At 38.9% G+C, this 24,511-nt stretch overlaps 1 protein-coding gene across 1 annotated transcript in view; it reads left to right on the forward strand.

Annotated features, from left to right (window-relative positions):
• The window catches only part of Macrod2 (mono-ADP ribosylhydrolase 2), a 1,925,774-nt gene that overhangs the window by 99,086 nt on the left and 1,802,177 nt on the right, over window positions 1–24,511 (forward strand). The window lies entirely within an intron of this gene.

Consider the following 24,511-nt stretch of genomic DNA (forward strand, 5'->3'; position numbering starts at 1 on the left):
TTAGCAAGAGACCCTGTTTCAAAAAAAATTAGAGGAAGACACTGGATTTGGTCCTCTGCATGACTTCACACAGTCATGCAGGCAAATATGACCCCACAGAAGTATAGCACCTGTGTATACGTTCAAGCAAGCTGATTACATTAGTTAGGGCCCTTCAGATAATCAGAGCTAATACACACGTGTATCTGTGGGTTCACTACATGGCTAATGTGATTATGGCAGCTGACGGGTTTCAAGATCTATTGTTAAAAAACTGGGAAACCCTGAGGAGTCCTTGATACAGTTCTAATCCAAAGGCTGGTCGGCTTGAGAGCCAGGAAGAGCTCATGTTTTAGTTTGAATTTCAAGGTAATCAAGTAATAATCAGTCTCTTATTTCAGGAAGGTTAGCCTTTTCTACTCTAGCCTTCAGCTGATTGGACGAGGCCTTTTCTCTCTACGGAGAAGAGTCTGTCTGCTTTATTCACTCTATCAGTGTCAATCCTAATAACATCAGAAAGCATCTTCACAGAAATGTCTGGACTAATTCTTGACCAAATTTTAGGGCATCTTATGGCCCCATCAAATTGATATGTGAAATTACCTATCATGGTTATCTACTTAAAATTTCTTATTTGTTCTAGTTTGAGGGATTTGTTTTCCTCCTTTAAGGCCTCAATCCTTTTCATAACCTCAGATGTGAAATGCTTCTCTTGTGTGTCGGCTGTGATAGTATCTCCAGGCCTTGCTGTAGTGGTGGGACTGCTGGTTTCTGGTGGCATCAAATGGTCCTGGGGATTGTTGCTTGTGTTCTTACGCTGGCCTCTTCCCATTGTGGTGTCTCTGGTTGGAGTGTGTCCCCAGTGCCTGCTTGGACCTCGGAACTTTCTGTGGCTTTTCTGGGTGACCTGAGGCAGATACACGTGTGATCCCAACTATGATCTCTGCTCGGTGCTAGAACCCACAGACGCTGGTGATTTTGCCGATGATGCTCCAGCAGTATAGAGTGTTGGGTGACTGTACATGCAGCAAACTGTCTCTGCCATTTTTTTCATTTTGGAAGCTGCTAACTTGCACTTCCAGTTCACTCTTGTAATTAAGTTTTATTCCTTCTCAAGTCTCTAATGAGGTTGAAGACCAGACAGTTTAGTCTTACAATTTAAGCTTAGTTGTTTATGGGCTAAGATGTTTTTAAGTCTAGATAGATGTTTTAAGTTAATAGAGATGAGATATAGATTATTGATTTGCATTCAGAATTTTAGACTCACCAAGATAGGAAAGATGTTTACTTCAAGTTTGCCAAATACAATAGACAAATCATTACAAATGTAACATTTATATAATTCCTGATTGTTTCATGGTTCTTTCTGCTTTGTGTAGTTTATTTTATTAATGTGTAATAATGTAAATGTATGTTAAAAATATAATAAAAATTATTAATTGCACAGTTTAAATGGAATCATGCTGTTATTATCTTTGATACTAAGGTTATCAATAATGAAAAGTCATCTTGAGCCCTAATATAAATACTCGTGAACTCTGATTATTTATAAATTTATAAATGTACCCCTAATCAAAATTCTAAAGCCAAACTAGTGCTGAGATGATATACTAAAATTATGTAATGTTATTTTGACTATGTAATGTACATAAGGCAGATGTGAAATGCAAATGAATTTTATGCTTTGATTTTGGTCCCAATTCCAAGGATATGTCATTATGTGTATAAAAATATTCCAACGTTAAAAAAAAATTCACCATTCTGACAAATCCCCGATTTCAAGCATTCAGATAAAGGACAATTTCCTGCATTATTGTTGACCCTGCAGCTAAACTTACCCTCCACTATAACTTACATGTTCATGATAACAACAGATAACATCCAAGAGATGAAGATATGTTAAAGTATCAGTTAATAGTGAGAGAAGTTAAGCCAGGTGGAAGATACTGCATGAGCTGAAGGGCAAATGAAGTGGAGAAATCACACCTTACTAAAATTTCCATCAGGGTTGAAGAGTTGTGCTTCTGTGTTTGTGCTTAACAGTCTTTAATTCAAACGCAAAAGTTCAGTACAAACTACTCACAGGACTTGGGATTTGTTATTTTAAAAACAAAACAGTGGGGGAAATGCAACAAAATGATCTCTCCACTCTTCAGGAACCTGAACAAAAAGGCCCAAAGTCAGGGCCATTGAGGAGCCATTCAGCTGACCCCTTAATCTCTCAGCCCCAGTGGTCTACCTCCATTCCATAGTCTCAGTTCATGTTCCTGAGTGAAGCTGGTCCAATCAGCTCTGCTTATATAACCCTTTAAAAATACTTAGTACCAGCTTGCAGCCTATAATGCCAGACACATCCCAACTGCTTCAGTAAGCACTTCTTTTTAAAACAAGACAAGGGGTGTGTGTGTGTGTGTGTGTGATGTTACTCATAGGAAACATTTTTTGCCTGCAGATACAGTTCCTAGAAATAGCACATGCCATTAAAAGGCCGAAGTATTTTCATGTCTTCACATTGAAATATCTAACCTGATGTGTGTAGAAGTGTGAACCAAACCAAAACAAAACAAAACAAAAACAAAAAATAAAAAACGTGCTAAAGATCATTGTAACTTTTTCTGTTTATTTAAATCACAGTAAGAAAAAAATGGTACAGTTTTGAAATTCAGTGGCACAAGGTGCAGCACTATGATTTCTTTGACTTTGGTCTCTTCTCTTCTTGAATGAAGGGTGTACAGTGTAGACACCTGTCTTAGGGTTTCTGTTGTTGTGAAGAGACACTATGACCACAGCAGTTCTTATAAGGGAAAATATTTATTTGGGGCTGGCTGACAGTTCAAAGGTCTAGACCATTCCTGTGATAGCAGGAAGCATGGTGGCATGCAGGTAGATGTGGCACTAGAGTGTCGTGCATCTGGATCCACAGGCAGCAGGAAGAGACAGTGTGCCGCTGGGCCGGGCTCCAGTACTGCTGTTGCCTATGAGTCTATAGGAGTCATTTTCCTTCACACCACCACGTCTAACGGCCTTCTTTCAACAAATGATTTTTTTTCCTGCATGTTTGATGAGGTAGGCCATTTCTCTCCATGTGTTAGGGCTCTCCATCATACATGCCAGTGCTATTTTCAAGTGGCCTCAGCACAGATGGAACCAGTTTAACTTTCCAAAATTTGCCTCCTTTTCTTTAGTGTTGGTCTGGTTAGAAACGTAGGCAGATAGTCTGGAACCTTCTGGTGTCTTGCTATGGGGATTGACAGCATGGCCTTGGAGTCGGGAGGGCAAGTTTGAAGCTGACCCACTTTTTCTTAGCTTAAATGATGTTAAAAGCTTGCCATCCTTGTCCTCCAGTCCTACGGCGCTCCTGCTATGTGTTTCACCATGCACATGCTGGGATTTGCTGTCTTGGCTTAGAATTTCTCCTTTGTAATAATGTAACCTCCCTGGGCGCTCTGACGACCTTCTCAGTGACAAATTTCCTCTGGCTCCATGAGCACCTGGCCCTGCTCCTAGGCACTTGCCAGGCATCAGCCTGTGCCAAGATCCCTGTTTCTTAAATTTCTGAATTCTTTATTATAGTAGGTGTGGGAAGTTCCCACCTTGTGATGCCTCAACTTATGTTTCTTACTAGTTTATGATAATGTGAAAGTAATAAATTTAGCAGACACTTACTTACAATTCTACTATTTGGTCTTTTCCAGGACTAGCAGTATGAGGTACCCCACCTCGCTCCCTTGCTGGCAGGAGCAGTGGGCTGAAGTGTTCAGCCGTCTACACAGGCACAAATAAAGAATACCAGAGAGTCGACCTTGTATCTAAGCTGTGGTGTTTGGTAGGATGGGTGCATTAAGTCCGGTCTGGGCTGCTCGTGTTCTTAGTTGTGATCTTTTATTGTGACACAGGCTCTGTGAGTCAGAGAGCAGCTGGGATGATGTCCCACTCAGTCTCCCTTTCACGGAGATTTTGTCTTCTCTGCTGGGAACACACCACGAGGAACCAACCCAGCTGCTGAGATTCAGCATGGGAGTATAACTCTTTCCCAGTTAGGATTGCTGTCTTGACTGATTGTGATATGACTATTATGCTCTGGCCATCTTGGCCAGATTAGGGACAACTATGAAGGGTGATCTAGATTCTGCGTTCCTATGGGGTCACCCAGGAATTTTTCTAGATGTGTGTCGCAGTCCAGACTTGCTGTCTTCTGTTCCCTTTCCATAGGTTTGATCCCAAAGCTAGTCCTAAGTCTACAATTCTGCAAGCTTACCTTGGAGAAGATGTCTGTTTTCCTGAGAACTCAGTGCTAAATGTGAAGTTTTCTGAGCATAGACCTTATTTATGATCTTAACTTAACAATACTTGGCAGCCTGTTTCATATCAAGCCAGAATTTGAATTTGACAGAACCTTAGACATTGATTCACACCTTAATTTTATGAATAATAATCTGGAAATGGATTTTGACTTAAAACACTTGTTGGAAGTTGCTAAAGAAATTTTATTTTCCCCTATTTTTTCTTATTATTTCACCAAGAGAAACAGCAGCAGTTGGTCTTCATGCTCCAAGGTGTTAAAGGAATCTAATGTGTTCAATTATATTTAACTAGAGTCTGGTCAGCAGTAACCTCTTTTTCATTTATGAGGAGAATGACAAAAACTCATATCAATAAGTAGAGATGTTTAAAAACTCTCTGTGCTGTGAAATGGATAAATCACTTTATAATTTATTCTATTGATGCTGTCTGTTTTCATCAATTAGGTAAGAAATACAAAAATTCCCATGGGAGCAAGAGTAACAGTTACACATAAAATTAATGAAGGGGTTGAAGCAAATGTGTTTTATCATTTCATTGTTTCATATAATGAAAAAATAGTATGTGATATAAAGTTTCATTTACTGTGTAATTGATATTATTCATAAATTATCTGTGTTCTCTCTATATTAAGAAAGATATGAATTATTTTATAGTGTTATCAATTAAAGTACATCATCATTAATGTTTCTCAAATCTAATTCAGAAGAGATTATAAGTAAAGAAAATACATACTCAAAATATGTTACAAACACAGAGCAGTAGTGAAGATGGGTAGCTCAGTGAAACTAAAAAAATATAATATAGGAGCAAATCAGGAAACCCTAAAAAAGAGGTTAATGTGTATATATATATATATATATATATATATATATATATATATATGCATATATATATGTATATGTATATATAAGGTTAATATATATTTTATATAATGTATATTTTATATGTTATACACATATCAGAAATGCTGGGGCTGAAGAGTGCAATGTTAAATCAACAAAATGTTTAGAGAGTATTTACACCAGATTTAATCAGACTGAAAATCTCTGAAGAGAACTCATAAGAAAATGTCTGTTCACAAGAGGAAAAATGATGAGGAATGATAGAGGTCTACGGGACATTGATTACACTATCAGAACTATCATTTACAATTTGAGAGTTTAGAGGAGACCTCACTCCTCTAAAACTAGGAGGAAAACTTATTTAAAGAAGTAATGGCTGAGGCAGTTTTCAAATCTGAGGTTAGACACAGGACGTGGTGAAGGGATGCTAGCCCACTGGAGCACGTGGCTCCGGCAGGCCTTGCCCTTCTCCTCAACTCCTTTTCTTTGCCTTGCTACATGATATTACATTCCTAAAACTAGCCTCCGAGGTCTGCTCCCTTATTGGCCAATTCCTTCTCCGGAGGCTGGCTACCAAGGTCCAGCTATCTAAGTATTAAAGTCTAGCAATCAAAAGTTCCCTTTGGCTCACCTAATTAACATGCCTAGTTAAAACTAAATGCGAGGTTTGACCTTTTACCTTTATAAACCACTGTTTGCTCATGGACCGCACCTGTCTCTTCTCTATCCAGAGGTAGTCCCTTGTCCTCAGGGACAAATACCCCTCATCCCTTCCTGTCTCCTCGTCTGCCCTCTCCCATGTTCCCTTTACCTGGTCCTCTATCTTCTGTCTTTATCTCTTGTTTCCCGCCCTTTGCCCCACTGGGGCAAAAAAAAATCCTTTGTTCTGAGAACTTGGTCTTGGCCGTCTTGAGTAGATACAAATCCTTACACATCCATTAAAGTTAAAGATCTTTAGTCAGATCCTACCCAAAGATGTCACCAAGACATATTACAACCAAGTTATTAAAAGGTGAAATTTAAAAGTTAAGTAAGTATTTTTAAGTCTCAAGTACAGGAGGCACAGCGGGTTATTGGCTTGTGTTTACATTTTTCTGCAGAAAACTTGTAGAATAAGAGTGTGATAGCTTATTAAAATGCTGAGAGAAAAATAGTGCCAACCAGGAATACCCAGAACACATGTCACTTAAAAGTGATGGAAAGATGAAGAATTTCTCAATCAAAGAAACGTGCAGAGAGTTCATCATTACAATTTCCTTAGAATTTCTAAGGGGAAGTCTTCCAGATGCAGTGAATGGGGGCCTGTTGATAAGATGAAAGCATAGAGATAGATCAGGCTCACCAGTGCAGCCCAATTTAGAGGGTTCCAATGCTATGATGTTGCTATGTAAATCACTTATTAGCATAAAAGTTAAGAGGCAAACTTTTAAAATAATTGTCACGACAGCAATTTTTTAATGAGTAAGCTACATAAAATATGTGTGAGTTGTGACATTAAAAGTGGCAAGGGTAAATTTTTTGTGCGTGATTTGTTAGAGACACCGATGAGTGCGTCTTTGTCTTTTTACAGTGTCACAATTTACTGAACAATCAATAAATTTACAGACTACATCAGTTTTGTTGGTTGTAATTTACCAAATAGACCTGATTCTTCTTGATAGCTGCTGTTGGCAAACACAAGTCTTTATTCTTGTATTAATTACTAGTAACATTACTTATCAGATGACACATTAACACTTCTCACACTAATATACAAAGGATATTAAAAGGGAGGTGAAACAACAAAATGTTCTAAGGGGTGAAGTATTTTATTTTACATGGAAGCTCATTTAGGCAAAATAAACAGCCTGAGTGCTCCAGTAAGTCCCTGAAACTGACCAGATTCGCTAGGTTGCCCCCACTCCATCCCCTTTCTCTAAGGATATGTAAGTAGTAAGGACTGCTGAGAGACCCTTTCCGACAAGCTAAGGTGCTTGGAACAGACATGGTCAGGCTCAGACCAACTAAGCTACCTGGAAAACACATTCTCCGGCTTGTTTAGCTGACTTCAGGTTAATACTCCAAGTTTCCAACTTTGTGAGGTTTTATTTATGTAGTTGTATTTGTATTGCTGCCTCTGTACATTGACTCCTTAGCCATGTTCCTATAAGTAACCCCAGTAAAATTCATTGGTTCCCTACCTTAGACATTGGTGGTTATCTGTACTCTGATTGTCATGCCCTGTCTGGGATGAGGAAGCATGCATTCACATCTGAGTGACATGTCACTTGTAATTTTGAGCAAGTGCTTGTGTCTAGTTGGTGGCCCTGTTTGGGCAGGCACAGGAGGTACAGCTTTGATGAAGGAAGTGTGTTATAGGAGTGGGTTTTGAGAGCTTAAAGAAGTGCCATTTAGAGTTTGCTCTCTCTGCTTCCTGCTTGCAGTGTCAGGCATGAGCTCTCACTGTTTTTGCCTCCGTCCCTTGTGCCTGCTGCCATGTATCCCAACCATGATGGACTGCTATCCCTCTGAAACTGTAAACTGAATAACCCCATCTTTCTCTGGGTTGCCTTGGTGATGGTATACTATCACAGCAGTAGTAACTAAGACAGTGACTCCCTAGGAGTAGCATCACACACCATTTGGTCTTTGCGCATGCACTCCTTTTATAGACCCAGGTGAGGGCATTCCATCTGGTATGACTGATAGGCTCATGCATCTGTTTTTTACATGATGTGGTGTGTATTCCAGTGTCGTTATTTGTTGGCATACATAAATGAAGAGTTTGTGCCGGCACAGTGCTGGCAGATGGTGGTTACTCACTTGCGTAAGCAAGATGCGCAGAGTCATTCTCTCTTGGCACTTATGCTCCTTTTGAAAATTTATTTTATTTTATTTTTTATTTTTTGGCACTTATACTCCTGGTGGAAGAGCTCTGGTCAAAGCCATTGCTTTATAAAATAAAATCATTCTTGGCTAGTCTGAAAACTGCTATTCCACACAACATAGGAGAGACCGATAGCAGGCCCAATCTGGTGTACTCAGTAAAATTAGGACTTTTGTATGGAATCAAAGATAAGTTATTATTTTGATTACTATGAGCAATAATTTTTGTAAACCTTCTGGGAAGTAGGAACCAAAAAATGTATGGTCGTTACAAAAATGATAAAGGAGACAAAACATCCTCTACAGGAAATTATAAAATCAGAAGGGGAAACAAAATGGCCTTTAACTGTTTCTTCTTTGTCAATACTACAGTGCAGTGACTATGATAATTTCATTTTCCAACCTAATTTGGTAAAGCACACCTCTGGATATGTCTTTGATGGCATTCCTAAATAGGGTTGTGCCATAAGGACTCTGACGTAACCAGTGTATTTAACCCCTGATGAGTTAGTAGTATGGCAGCATTGTTGAGACGTGGTGGAGTAGAGGGTGTGGTGGGTTTGGAAGAGCCCTCCCTATGAGCGCCTTTGCCTGCTCCTTGACGGCCACGACTCGAGGACTCCTCCCCACCGTGACAGGAGGACAGACACCTGGGGCCCAAAGAAATCCTTCTTTCTTGAAATTGTTTTAGTCAAGTATTTTGTTACGCCTAAGTAATGTGGCAGCTGTAGCTAATAATACTGTATTGTGTACTGAAAATGCCGAGAGAATATACATATAGGTCCACCCTTCTTAGGTGGTGCTGAGAACCAAAGCCAAGGCCTCTGGGTGCCAGGGAAGCTGTATCTCTAGCCCAAGAGAACATATATAATGTCTTTTCACCGTATATCTATCCACAGAAGTTAGTGCAAAAATCTGGGTATGCTATCCAGCTTGATTGTAGTAATTATTTCCTGATGTATATGCATGTTAAACCCTTACACATATTATTATATTAGTATTAAAATTTAATATATATAATATATACATATATATTTGTCATTCCCCAATGCAGATTAAAAATGATACTTTTAAATTTTCTGAAGTAAAGTAAGTAGTCTAATTGTGAAAATAGACAAGAAATTTCCTTTATTTCTCTTCAAAAAAAAAAAAATAAAGTTTTCACTAATAACAAGCAAAAAAGAAAATCTCTGATATTCTCAATGATTCTACAAAACCATTTATGGTGAATGGTGAATGTAAGCATTTAGACTATTAGTAGATTGATTTGAGAGTTTACTCATACTTCCATATTTTATGTAGAAATAAATAAATCTTAGGATAGCATAAGGTGATATATTAATTACACCTTTGTGTCTTAGCCCAATTGATAGTTACTATGTTAATACTGTTGTAAAGTCTAAGGTGATGTTATCCTGAGATCCAGTCATACATAAAACCAAATCTACAAAGTGGAAGGAAAGAATTTTGTAGTAGAGGAGTATGCTATGTCTAGAACATTCATTTGTTGTTTGGAAGGAAGATTTATTGTTTACATTTTAATATCTACAAAAGACATTAAAATGGAAGCCTTTCAAATTCAAATAGGCATTTTCTTTTATGAGTTGTGCTAGCAAATGCAAAAATGGAGTTATAAAGAAGACCCGAAAATAATGCTTTTCTTTGACACAGCATAGAATGTGATCTAGAGACTCCATTCAGGTAGGAAGAAGCAGATTCAGGTCTGTGCCAGGCTGAGGCCCAGATACTAGTTGTTAATACACCTTGCCGGTACCTCTGGTCTTTGCAGCATTCTTCATCTTTTCACTATTGGTATGAAATACCTGCCTTTCTGCTGGAGAGGTTGGTAATAAATATAGCACCTGCATGACATGGTTGCTGATAAATATCTTCTCGACAGACCTGGGATGGGGAGCTGCCTGGCTTTTCTTTCCTGTCAAGCCTGGGCGTGGTCAAGGAGGATGCACTCTTAGGAAGTTGTTTATTTTTTCCATCAGTCACCAACAGTCTCGGCCCGGATGGGTAGTTAGTAGGCTGCTGTACGTGCTTAGACCTTCTCATTCACCTTCCCTTCAGTGTGGAGAAGCAAAGACACTTAACGTGGTTTCCTTGGATGGATGTCTGGCCTCCTTTCTATCACCCAAGGAAGAAGAATACTTTTCCTTAATTTAGTTAGTGTATTGGGTGTGTTGTGTGCAGAGACTTTTTTTTTGACTTTGTTTTGTTTTGTTTTAAGACTAATTATAGGATTGTGTGGCTCCAAAGATGATTCCTAGTGACAGTGGAATTTTATACCTATTGAGTTACATAGGACAGAGAAACATAACATTATCCCAGTACACTAGGTAATTTACTTCCCTAGTTATCCGTGAGTCTCTGACAGGCCTTAGCTGAGAAACTCCAGGTTCCCCACCCATGAAATAGGACCAGAGGCTGGGATGCATCCTCATTGAAAGCCACTCTTGTCTGGAACTTAGGAAACTCTTTTTCTTTCTTTCTTTCTTTCTTTCTCCCTTCCTTCCTTCCTTCCTTCCTTCCTTCCTTCCTTCCTTCCTTCCTTCCTTCCTTTCTTTCTTTCTTTTAACCCAGCATTGTGTAAACCAAGCATGGTGGCTAAGGTCTGTGATATCAGCACTTAGGAGGTGGGGGCAGGAGGACTGAAGTTCAAGGTTATCTTTGGCTACATCTTTGGTAAGTTGGAGACCAGCCTTGTCTAAAGGAGATGTCTGATCATCAAAACAAAACAAAACAAAACAAAACAAAACAAAACAATACCCCAAATGGACCAGACAAGTAAAATCAAGTTTTGGGGTTAGCGATGTCTGGGTTTGAGACCTGGCTGCGCCACTGCACATTCTTTCTTGTCCTCACCTTTCCTTCTCCCTCTTCTCTTTTTTAATCTTGGTACAAGGGACCAGCCTAGGACCTCACAAACTTAAATAAGTTCACTACTACTGGGCCGTACTTCATAGTTTTGTTTTGGGCTTAATATTTGATCTTGTCTCATTTGTAAAGGGAGACAATTTTGTTAAAAATACTAAAAGGGATTTTGTGTTTAAAGAGCTTGATAGAGGACATATAGCAAGCCCCCTAACATAATACTTCTGGATATTACTCCTTTCAAATAAAAGGCTTTCCTTTTAGCTTAATTCTATCTTTAATTAGCTTCATCTATTCACTTACATAATAAGTGTATATAGTTATTTCTGTGTCCTAGGGTCTGTACCAAGCATGTTTCAAGTACTGTCTTTTGATTCTTAAAAAGATACCTCATAAAGTGAGGGCTTACTTTTTTTTAAATGTGAAGCTGAGTTGCGAACAATCTAACGACTTCAGCAAGGCCATGCTGCCGGGACATATCAGCTGGCTGGTTTGAGAACCACTGCATCTGCGTCACACACCTGTCTTGGTTTCCTATTCACTGTCTTGGTTCTTCTCAGGAAGACTGAAGGCTTGCGCAGCTTGTTCAGCTTCGTATTTAGTGGAGCTTCAGGGCAGCCAGAGGTAGCTTGTTTTTGTCACCAGGGTGTGCTGTGATTCCACCACTCAGGACCTACTGCAGGTGCTGTGAAGCTGGCTGGAATCTCTCCATGTCTCTGCTGCTGCTTAGCGACCAAGGGTTTTTCAGCTTTCTTATCACCTGGGCAACTGCAGGAGATCCCCAAGTCATTTTCTTCTCTGTTTATGCCACCAGTCCATGCTCACTGGCGTCCTCCTGTGAAGAAGGGCACTAGTGTGTCTTGCCTGGTAGTGGCAGTAGCATGATTGGATGTTCCCGAATAGCTCTTTCCCACACTCATGATTTTACTAAGAAAACTGACGGTTTTAGGAGTCCGATATCAGTAGTATTTTGTGATTATTTGTAATTGCTGTTACTCTCAGGATTTGCATCTTCTCCTTGATAACTTACTAATAAATTTGGAATTGACTAGAGATTTATTAAAATGCTCATGCATTTATTAGATTTTTAAATAAAATATGAAAAATTATATAATAGAAAGCTTTATTATTATGTATAAATATTATCTGAGACTCTGATTTCACAAGACAATTTCATATTCAATTATGGATCAGAGTAATACTCAGCATGTCTATATAGGAAAGATTATAAAAAGCATAAACTGAGTAAAGCCTTAGGGTAGGTACCTATGCACACATAAACATGTTCTGAAGTGTCTCTGGTAGGGTACTCTAGCATAATAAGTTATTAAAACCTCTTCCTTTTCCTCCTCTCTCCTTCCTTTCTTTTTTACTTCCTTTCTTCCTTTCTATTTATTTCTGAATCACTGCCTCCTTTGATAGTAAGTAGACTAGAAAGTTTGATAGGGAGAAGCTTGAACAGCTAACGCACAGAAACCAAGTTATTCACATGGCAGTGTGATCACGTCTATAGAAGGTGGCCTTGTACATTTTCAGTGTGTTCATTAATCTGTAGATTGTCTTGAAAGGGTCCTTGTTTTCACACTGTTAGAGGAGATTTATCATGAGTCTGAGCTGTTCCGAGAGATATTCTGAGAAATGGTTTACATTACTTTGGCAAAGAGACTCCTATCGGCAGATAATACTGTCTTTAAGCAAACAGTGTTTGGGTAGCCACCTTGCAGCAACATTCAGTTTGAAGATAGCATTTCACATGCTTGATAAAATAATGAAATCACTGACTAGCAGGATTCTTAAGTGGGGCTGGCATTTTAGAGTAGTGTGATAATTTTGTTTAATGTGAACATTTTTACAGTGTCTAATATGTGTGGAATTTGTGTTCAGTGGCCACTTGTGTGACAAAAAGAAAATCAATACAAGAAGTTCCAGTTTGGTAAAAACATTTCTTACCTTTTTTTTTCTTCATGGAATCACTAAAATGTGAAGCATCTATTGAGACTACTGTGGAATAAGCAATTTCCATTAATCACATAGATTTATGATTGTTTTTTCAAGACAGAGTGTCGTGGAACTCACAGAGATTCACCTGCCTCTGCTTCCAGAGTGCTAGGATTAAAGATACGCACCACCACCGCCAGGCAGATTTATAATTTTTTGCACATCTAAAATTATTTTTTATGGAAAAGTTAGCAAATGAAGTATATTCATCTAGAATTAACATATAGTTGACACTATCTTATAAACAGGATAAAATGTCATCGTTGGAAAAATACCTGGGTAAAAAAGTAGACAAACTTTACGTTGCACAACATTCCCCCTCTTCGTTTCATCTAAATTGTATGCTTTTTGTGACTTTCATTTCTCCAAAGCCATATTTTTAAGAATATTTTAAGAAGAAAACCCTGGGGCTTGAAAAGATGCGGATAAGTATGTGGTTAAGAATATGCCGCTAGCCGCAGCTGCTGTTCTTCTTGTGCTTGTGAAAAGCGATAAGCAGTTTAGATGATTGGAATCTGTATGAAGACAGACTTTTTTCCATCTTCAAAGAATAATCAAAATCAAAATAATTGACGTGTGAAGATACAGATATTGCAAATGATGCATCTCCCATTTTCCCCATTTTCCTGAAACCTGGCCCAGGATCATTGCTTTTCATAAGTTACATTTTTTATAAAAATATTCATTTGAATTTTAACATTTTAATGGGAGTTTAGGACTGTCCAACCCTAGAGTTTTCTTATTCTCTTGGCCCAGTCTTCTTTTTGACCTGTTTATCTTCATTCACTTTTTTTTTTTTTTTTACTGTGCTTGATTCACCTTTTATTCATTCAGGTAATAGTCATCTCCTACCTGTATTCTTCTCACTCAATATTAAGATAAGGCACTGAATTTAGTAAGACAGGGCCCTGTGCTAGCATGCATCTTCATAGATGATAGTAGAGTAACTGAGTTAATAGTTAAGTGTATTAAGTTCTATACTTTTTTGTAACGCTGGCGATGGAACTTAGATCGTCATGCAAACTGGGCAAGTGGTTCCCCCCGCAGTGTACTCCAGTCCTGTAATATTCTTAAGCACTAGGGAACTAGGGAACACTCTGTTCTGTGACCTTTACAAATAGCCTACATCTTTTGTTGATGAAGATGGTTGGGAGCAAGGAGAGACAAAACTGCTGTGTTTTTTTGTGTCATCACACACTTAGTTATGGGAGTGCTGGCCACTGTACGGTCTCAGCTTTTGCCTACAGAATACTCCTCACTTCCACACAGTTCTCACAGGCTCATATGTTTTGTCATTCTGGATCTCAGCCGGTAACTGTTTCTAGTGCTTGATTTTCACTAAAAATAGTTACGGTTTTGTCCCAAGTGTTTGCCTTGTACGTCTTGGCTGTTTGTCCCTAGCGTCCCCTGGTTGTTGCCTGCATTGTGTCAGGTGCAAGTAAATGTTGGTTGATGCCGTGCTTAGTTTTTGTTTATGACCCAGCTCAGGGTCGGAGTTCAAAAACACTGTCTAATTAATTTGTGTTTATTTCTCATAGATGCCAAAAGAAAAACCTTTGAGGAAAAATTGACTCATTTATTTATGTTTATTATATTTGCAATTATTTACAGTAGGTTATAGCTGTGTACTAGAAAACGTTAGAAATATCACTTTCTAATGTTTTCTTATCAGTGAGTTCCTAGGTAGCAGAGCTCTGATAAGAGGAATCTGTAGAAATCCAGGGTAAACTATAGTCATATTCCACATTCTCAAGATTATTTTTTACAATATTTAATATTTACCAAATTAGAAACTTGAAACTACATAGAGTATTTCCGTTGTACTTTCTCAACTTTAAATTCTCTGTTAGAATCCTCGTGGAAAGTTTTGGCTTCTAAAAGATTTACTGTAAACATTTGCACTTTCCAAAGTGAAAGAAATTTATTCTTTTGAACCTTTAAGGGCAAATGATCTGATCAACATTAGTATAATGTTAACATAATTGTTTCTCACTTAGTGCCCTTCCCAAAGCTAGAGTGCTCGCTGCAGAGGAGACTGATGTAGAGCGGCACTTTGAAGTAGCATTTCTGTACAAGGCTAGCTAGGCTCCCCATCGGTTCCCTGGCAGTCTTGCACTACTCTGGAACTTCAGTGGGTGGACAAGAGGAGTGAAAACTGTGATTTTGTTCTTTCTTTCTGTTGTTTGCCATTGCTGCTACTCACATTTTCCACAGCAGAAACTGGGGGGAGGGACAAATGTAAAAGAAAGACACATAACCTAGTGGCTGACTTAGAACCCCCGAGTGCACTTTTACCATGTGGGAATGAAAGAGGTTGCGCAGTCCAACTTCCCCTTCTGCATGGGAAGAGAAGGGCCAGAGAACCGTGCTCAAGTGCTGCTTGTCACAGCCCACCCTGAGAGAGCGCAGAGGCCCCGGCTTCTTAAGACAGGCTGGGACTTCTGTGTATACACCATTTCCCAGGTGACTCTAAGGCTAACCAAGGTCTGAGCGCTGCTGGGGATGAGGCAAAAACATCTCTAGTTTATTTGCACTTGAGCCTGTTGAATGGTAGAAAAAGAGGTGAGACGGGGGTGCCAGGATGACTTGCCTTCTCTCTGCGCCTGCCTCCGATTAGATCATACGTAGGTGCTTCTGCTGGGACACAGGGACACCTCGAGGTAAGTACAGAGAAGCAACTAAAGCTCACAGCGGACACATAAGTTTCCCAGAGTGACTTCGCTGGCCAGAGTTTGAACACCATTAATTTGGTGGGAATCCAGAGACCATCTGCTCATGCCATTCGTTTGTTCATTCATTCAGAGGAAGAAACTGATTTGTTTCCCAGTTGTCTCGTGAGCATAATGAGATCATTAATAGCATCTCACGCAGCTATCCAAATTAAGTGATACATGTAAAACATTAGAATAGTGCAGCCACTTCTGAGGTAAGCCCATCCTCGCAGTCGTCATTAGTCAGTACTTGCGTCTTTGCTGTGGACTGGCTGCCTTGGTATGGGTGAGGGATACAAAGACCAGAGAACAATTGCTTGTTCTCAGCGATTTAAGGACAGTTAGGAAACTGCATGGGTAAAAGCAGGGGTGTCCAGTTTGGCTTCTTTGGTGCACATTAAATGAAGAATTGTCTTAGACTGTGTGTTAAATATACAAACACTAACAAAAACTGATGAGAGTGGGAAAGGAGCCTGTGCGTAATTTTTGTGATACCTGCCACCAAAGACAGAGAGTTGTCTCTGGAAGATAGCACCATTAAGGGCTAGGAAAAGACATGTTCACTTTTGTTGTTGCTGCTGACAATGTGTTCCATTCATTCCATTTGGACATTGGGGGCTAGCAAAGGCTCAGGGCTCAACTCTACAGTGTTGTCTTCTGGTCTCCACATGAGCTCATCTCCTACAATAATAAAAAACCAATACATTAAGATGAACGACTTGTTTGAACAAGTTAAACATGCAACTTCAAGGTAAAAACTAACTTACCTATACAGAATTTTGAAGTACGATGGGTCAGGCTGATAAAAGCTGTTTGCTACAAAGCCTTGAGACCTTAGTTTGATCCCTGAAATCCACATAGTGTAAAGAGAGAGCTGAGGCCTGACTCCTCTGTTATCCTCTGACCTCTACAAGAATGCCACAGCATGCACACATGATAAATACAAAAAACAAGAAAAGTACAGAGAACATATTTGTATTCAATGAAAATAAGTCACACATTGCCAGGCGGTGGTGGCACACGCCTTTAATCCCAGCACTTGGGAGGCAGAGGCAGGCGGATCGCTGTGAGTTCGAGGCCAGCCTGGTCTACAAAGTGAGTCTAGGACAGCCAAAGCTACACAGAGAGACCCTGTCTCGAAAAACCAAAAAAAAAAAAAAAAAAAAAAAAAAAGAAAAAAAAAGAAAATAAGTCACACACATACAAAAATATGGTTTGTTTTCCTGAAAATTCTTGGAACGTCTCTTCAAAATCTCTTATCAACTTCCAAAAAACAAAAAGGCTACATTAAAAAAAAAAAAACTTTAGAAGACATAGTGAAATGCATAAAATTATTGCCTTAATTTGGGTTTTACTTTGAATACCTATGATTTGGAGCTCTGTTACCATTTGAAACATTGTATTAATAAGTTTGTTTCCAGTTTGAAGACATACTTAACTCCTTTACAAGTGGTTAAATCCACCAAGTCTTAAGTGTGTTAGCCTGCTTTCACTATCAGTTTCAGCCACACATTTTGTTTTTTGATATAGTAAATGACTTGTTAATATGTTTCAAGTCATAAAGTTCTTTACACATTTGGATTTTATTTAAAATATGCTTTACTGCTTTATATAAGCATTTTGATTGAGTTCTGTCTTTTAATGGTATTGAAGAAGCCATTTTTTTCAGTGACATTGTGTTGCTCATCAACATCTTTAACGAGAGTGGCAGCTGGGCTGTGTTTGTATCATCCCTGCTACCCTTCATTGCCGAAGTACATGTTTAATTAGTGCTTCTGCACTCCAAACTTTTTCTATAGATTTTTTTTCCAGTTTGTTTAATTTATGTCTCTAGTCTGGTGAGATAAACTGAATTTTATAAATATCTCCTCTGCTTTTCTTTTCCAGGGCATATTGTGTTTGCCAAGCCTCCCATGTGTTGCTTAATAAAGTTACCATAATTAAGTCGTTTTGATGATTTTGCAGTTAAATATGAAACTACATACGTAGTTTTTTACAGTAGGACCCATCTGAGTTGTAATTTTTACAAAATTATTTTGTTGAGAGGACTTTTTAAAAAATGCTGTCCTTATAACACAATGTTTGGTGTATACTGAATTTGGCATGTTGTTTTTGCATATTGTGAATTTTCAAATTATACTCTTCAAAAACGTGTACAGATTTCTTACAAATCTAGCAGAGGGCCCACTTGCATCAGCCCAAAGGCTGCCATCTGTTTGGTCCCCTTGGACAGTTTTCCTTCACCCAATTTTTTTCTCTTGAGTGTTCTCTTTTCTTATATAGAATCGATACTAGGACTTAAAATTAATGATAGGTAAGGGACTCTGTTTACTTTTATTATGAAAATGAGTCTACAGGAAAACAGAAACATGAGGTGTGGGCTCTCTGGCATTTCAGCTGGAGATGCAGTAGGAAACGGAGGGTTGGTTATGGAGTACAGTGTATGATGCATAGCCAGGGTGTGGAAATACCCCTAATAACAAAATAAATACTTAACCATCTCCTAAATGACAATAAACACCTCTTGTTTGCAGCGGCAGGCCATATGCTATTGATAATCCCTGTAACTCACATGCCAATAATGTATAACATATCATGGTTCCAGTTTAACTAACTGGAAGATAATACAGGAGGCTAGATGTGGAAGTTAAACGGAAGCACTCATGCAGACAAATAGCGAAGGCATGCATACATCTATTTTGTATGATATTGTAAAATGATACTGTCGTCTATGAAGTTCACACTTGAGAGCCATGGTGTCAAGTTACAAAATGAAACAAAAAGCCTTAGTTAATATTTTGGTGCTATGAAGACCATGACTGAAGTTACTTTTATAGAATGAAGCATTTAGCCAGGGTTGCTTACAGTTTCAGAGGACTAGTCCACAAACATTGTGGCCAGGAGCATACTGCAGGCACACAGGCATGGTGCTCAAACAGAAGCTGAGAGCTCACACCCAGTACATGAGGTACAGGCAGAGAGGTGTGGGGGGTTGGGGTGGGGGAGAAGAGACTGGGCTTGATGTGGGCTTTTTTGAAACCTCAAATCCCTCAGTGACACACTTCCTCCAAAAAGATCAAATATTTTAATCATTCATAAATAGTCTACTAACTGGGAACATTAGAACTTCACTCACACCACTCCTTAACACAGAACTGAAGCCTAAAAACGTTATCATAATGTTTAAATTTAGTTTCAGATTTTGTGTTCACGTATAGCTATAGTTGGCTGCATGGACCGTGAGCTGCTGGTTGGATACCCTGGGCTTAAAGAGATATGGTGCTTCTGGGTGTCCTTTATAAACTGGGCAAAGGGAGAAACAACAGAATTCAGTACACTAAATGCCTACATGGAGCCGGTGGGGCTTATGCTGAGGCCAAGGGACAGGCCTTCCGTACTCCAGCTTTCTACCAGGTGCATTTAAGCTGCTGCCTCAGAAAAACATCTTTATGTTGAATATTTGGATCTACCAGTGAGAGAGAGAGGGGGAAGGGAGACACCTTGAGTGAGCATTTATGGTTTACTATATTCTTTCTATCAAATCTATTTTTTGTTTTTGAGACCGGGTTTCTCTGGGTAGTCTTGGCTGACCAGGCTGGCCTGGAGCTCGGAGAGATCCATTTGCCTTTGCCTCCCTGAGTGCTGGGATTACAGGCGTGTGCCACCAGGGCTGGCTTATCAAACCTATTTTGAAAAGTCTTGTGCTAATCTCATTTTAATGGAAATATTGCATGTAAGTGTAGTAATATTTTTATAGAGTGACTATGTACAGTGAAAAGCGATTCCTCTCACATTAGTGGAGTTTCTAGATATTTTTGAGTGTCCTTTCATTATTTCTTATAAGCTATACACAAATTTTATAGGTATAAGAAAAATTAAGTCTGAGATTAGTGAAAATTTATTGCTTCCAGATATTAGAATGATAATGATATAATTCAAGTTGAGTTTTTTTGGGTAAATTAAGATTTTAGAAGTTTATGAGCTCACATTTGGTAACTTACTAATACTTTTCTTCTTGTTTATCCACATGGTCCCTAAGTATTTGCAATGACATCAAATAGTGAGGGAATATGTTCGCATGAGTGCTTGAATGAGAGCAGAGAACAGGTAGCTGAGCACACAGAGCAGAGTTTTGTGCTATCTTCCTATGCTGGGTAAACTACTCTGAAAGGCATTCATGCGCTAGGATCCGGGGAATACATTTGTAGGGTTTTGTTTGTTTGTTTGTTTGTTATGTTTTGTTTTTTTGTTTTTGTAAACTTCTTAGTTCCTTGAGAGTTTTGTGAAATTTTTAATTATATTCTTCTTTCCTTCTCTAACTCATTTTAGATCCAAGCCCCTTCCAAAACATCCAACTTTGTGTCATCACTTTTTTCCTTCTTTTTAACCTCTCAAATCTAATTTATGCTTGGATGTGTGGTCTTCCACTGGAGTGTGGTCACCATTACACACCTAGAGAAACTGTTTTTCCTCTCCCAGCAGCCAACAGTTGTGGTAGCTTTATGGCAAGGGATGGAGCTGTGTGAGTAACTCCTCCCTCCAGGCTGACGTTGGGTCTTGCACAGGTCATCTTTTGCGTGCTGTCGCAACCATGGAGTTCATGTGTGCATCTGCGCTGCTGTGTCCAGAAGGCAGTGTTTCCTTTCAGTCATCTGCCACTTCCGGCTCTCAAGTAATTTTGTCCCCTCTCCTCAATGATCTCTGAGCCTTGGGAGCAAGGTTATGATATAGATGACCCATTAGGATTATAAATTCTCTTGTCCTCTGCATCTTGACCTCTTGTGGATATCTCACCATCTACTGCAAAGAGAAACTTCTCAAGCGAGAGTTGCACCCGTCTGTGGTTATAATGCTGGCATTAGGAGTGGGTTACTGCTTTGTCCAGTTAGTAAGATGACAGTAGTAGGTTCTCTCCGGGGGCCTGGACCTGCCTAGGCACAGGCTCCTGACCCTGTAGTAGTGGCAGTTTTGGTTTTTTGTCTTGTAAAGCAGGACTTAGAATTCAACCAGAGAGTGGTTGGTTATCCCCGTGGCCTTCTTGTCATTATTACACCAGTTGGCCCATCGTGTGGGCCAGTCTTTTTTCTAGTTCTGGGGGTTCACAGCTCTGAATGACTAATGATTATGGCAACTGCAGTACCTTCAAGCGCCGTAAAAACTAGCCAGGAGGGGTGAAGCTTCCAGTTCTATATGGTGTTGCTTCCACTGTGGTCTGTGGCTTCAGTATGTGTTATCTTCAACAACAGCCTCTTACTGTCAAGTTCTGGGGCATAACCAAAGCCATGGCAATAGCCTATAGGTTGTGGGGACAGGGCTCTATGGGACCTCAAATGCCCAAACTATAAAAGGCGCAACCCATCTGGCACCGAGCTTCTTGTTGTTGTTATCGTGTATACAGTCAGGTGTATGGTTGCCCTGCTATAGGATGACTCCATTTTAGGGTTTTTTTGTTTTTGTTTTTATGTTTATGTGTTTATAGGTTAGGAAGCTTCTATGGCAGTCAGTTTCCATATGACTGTTTTTGAAAAGTTAGCTATATTTAAAATTTGTTGATTTTTAAATATCAAAACTTTAAAATGGTAAAAACAAACAGTAATAATGGTGCCATTTAAGCTGAGGGGGTGGGGAATCTATGTTTGGCCTGAATTGTTTTCTGACTTCTTCAATGGATCCCAAGTAGCCTGTTACTTAAATCTTGTTCTGTAAGGATTCATCGAATCATGTCTTTTTTTATATTCTTTCCTCAGCAAATAGTTTAAACACATTGGCCCTCTCCTGTGGGCACTCTTACATACTGCCATCAATCCTGGACGGTTTTCATTCAGTCAAGGATGGTGCACGGTTATGTAGCCCTTCAAATCAATGTTTCAGCACCACACTACTCACAATTTCTTTTCTGTAAAACCACTCACCTATGGTGAAAAGGGTTTTCATGTAAGCAGAAAGATTTGTGTTTGTGTCATCTGAATTTCATTTGCGTGTGTCTGGGAATAGATTTTATAAAGAAACTTATCAGTTTAGGGGGACAGGGAAAACTTTGATTTTGTTTTAATTTCTTACATTTAATTAATAATGAAATTATTTTCTATGCTTTTATTTATTTGATTTATTTATTTTATTCCAGGTACAAAAGCACTCTGAGGGAAGATTGTGTGCGGCTGGTTGTTGTTCTTGGTATAGTTTCACACTGAAGTGACCGATTTTAAGAAAATAAGTCAGTATGGAGTTTTAGTTTTCCTTCTATTCATGTCTATTTTTAATTTTTAAAGAGGAAAAAAAAGGAAATGTATTTTTCTATATAAGTATCAGATTTTAAGTTTGATAAATAATGTAATTTCCGTATATTTTATTTATAGATTATGAATAAACATTTTGTGTATATAAAGCTCTTCTCTTATCAATCAATAGCTGAGCATTATTTCTCTCTGTTCTCCCCTTTGTTTTTTCATTTTTTTCTATTTTCTCCCACTTTTTTATCCTTAACTTCTTTTTCTCTCTTGTACACTCCGATTTCCCTACTTCTTCCTCACATACTATGACAAAAGAAGTTAAAATTGACAAATGAGCCTGGGATTTAAGTAAAATAATTTATTTAAAAAATTTAAGTGAAAATATAATTATATTACTTCTCCCTTCTCCCTCCACCCTCTCCTATATTCCTTTCCACTCCCTCTCAAATTGATCACCTTTAATTTCTCCATTATTATTACATATACACATGTACATGAATAAGTATATAAATAAGATTTCCTGCGTTCATTTGGTATGGCTTGGGTGTATATGATTTCAGGGCTCATCAGCTTGGATGTGGATAACGAGTTAGGGGCTCCACCCTGAAGGAAACTGGTTGTCTTTCCCTCAGCAGTCCTTGGTTGCCCGTAGTTCTTTGTCTGGGAGTGGGACTCTGAAATTTTCCCTTTTGCTTCACGGCTATTGGTCTTGCCAGTGCTCAGATGTTGTTTAGGCTGCCATAGAATTGAAGTATCATTAGTGTGGTTTCCCTGTAATTTCTAGGAGACACAATCTCCTGGTGTGAATGCAGGATCTTGTTCATGCCAGGCAAGTCTTCATCTAGGTACATTACATTTAAAACGATTTTGTTTAAAAATTGGGTTCCTGGATCTGCAGAGATAGCTCAGGAGTTAAGGGTACTGGGTTCTCTTCGGAGGAATCTTGCCTTCCAGCACCCTTCCGGGCTAGCTCCCAACCAACTGCTTGTAACTACAGCTCCAGGGGATCTTAAGCCTGGTTCTGGTGTCTTTGAGCTCCAGCATACATGTTCACATATACACAGAGACACACAATAAAAATAAATCTTAAAAAAAAAAATAGGGTTCTTGCCAGAGAGTTTGAGTCAGGAAGTTGTGTGGATATTGCTGTATAACTTGATTTTCCTGGCAGTGGGCTCTTCTGCTTACACAGAGTGGGCGAAAACCAATCTCTGCCTTAGCCATCTTACCCAGTGATCAGAGGAAACTACACTCTCACAGTGAGTGTTACATAGAGCAGCTCAGTGTTGGCTGTTTACCTTGGAACTGCCTTTCTGTTCTAACTAAAGAAAGCACTAAAGTGCCGGGAAGGAAAGCGCCCCGCTCTCTTTCCCCACCCTGCCCTCTCCCAGCACAGATAAACAGCCTCATGCTTCCTCCTTTCTGAGCTTTCTCCTTCCTTTTTGGGCTTCTGTCTTCAAGCTTTCTTTTGAAGTAAAAGTCATCTTGGATGCAGTCAGTTCACCTAAGGTATGTCTTATATTGATAAGACCAATTCTTTCCTAGTAAAAGAGTTGAAGAAGGGAGAAAAAATGGATACTTCACTCAGCTGTGAATTTACCAGATAGATGTGAATATAGAAATTATATTGGTGACAAAAAAATGTATTTCCGAAGTAGTGATTGGAGTTGGTGAGTAGCTGTGAGTGTAAATCTAGCACATAACACAAGGGGAATCACAGCACCAGAAACCTCACTTATCTTTCATAAAGTACATTATTCCCAATATATAGAAACTTTCTATATTTTATATGCAATTCTGTTGAATATTACAATTTAAAGAACACAGACCTGTTTTAAATAGAAGCAATGCATATGCATTTTAAGAAGTAGGGCTCTAGGGCCAGTGATATGGCTCAGTGGGTGAAGGTACTTGCTGCCAAGCCAGAGAACCTAAGTTAGGTCACTGGAGCCCACACGGAAGGAAAAAACCAACTCCTGCACGTTGTCCTCTGACCTCCATGTGTGTGCTATGACACACACACAACCTCCCATAAATACATAAATAGAAATACTAAAATAGGAAACAATTTTGAGAGAATTAGAAAGAAACATCAACAATTTCATGACCTCATGAGTAATTATGGTTACATTTTGATATGTATGTTTTCAAGCCTTTTTTGCAATTGATTTGATTTTTTTAATGGTACCCTAGGGAGCTAGAAAGATGTCTCAGTATTTAAAAACACTTGCTGCTCTTCCAGAGAGCCAAGGCTCAGTTCCTAGCACGCCGATGGCATCTTACACCTCCTGGGGATCAGATGCAATCTTCTGGACTCTGCTGGTGCCAGGTATGCATGTGGTGCACTAACATAGGTGCAAGTAAAACACTTATACACATGAAATAAAAACAAATATTTCAAAAAATTGGATAATACTCAGGGTCATAGCATCTTTCTATTTGTTAAAACATAATCTTTCTGCATCATAAAATAGCTTATAAAGCAGATTTTTCAATAACCACACAGACAGGCAACTGTTTAGCTTTTTAGTCATCTATTGTACACTTAAACAAAGTATTTTACAAATTGTACTGTTATGATCATTTTTCTAATAGAGAACCCTGAATTACACAATGATATTATGTATCAGAATGATGAGAATTCTATGGTAGAGGGTTCTTTGGTTTTATACCAAAACCTAACGAAGACTAGGAAACTGTG

Source organism: Acomys russatus, chromosome 4, assembly GCF_903995435.1.
Source record: "Acomys russatus chromosome 4, mAcoRus1.1, whole genome shotgun sequence".
Taxonomy (NCBI): domain Eukaryota; kingdom Metazoa; phylum Chordata; class Mammalia; order Rodentia; family Muridae; genus Acomys; species Acomys russatus.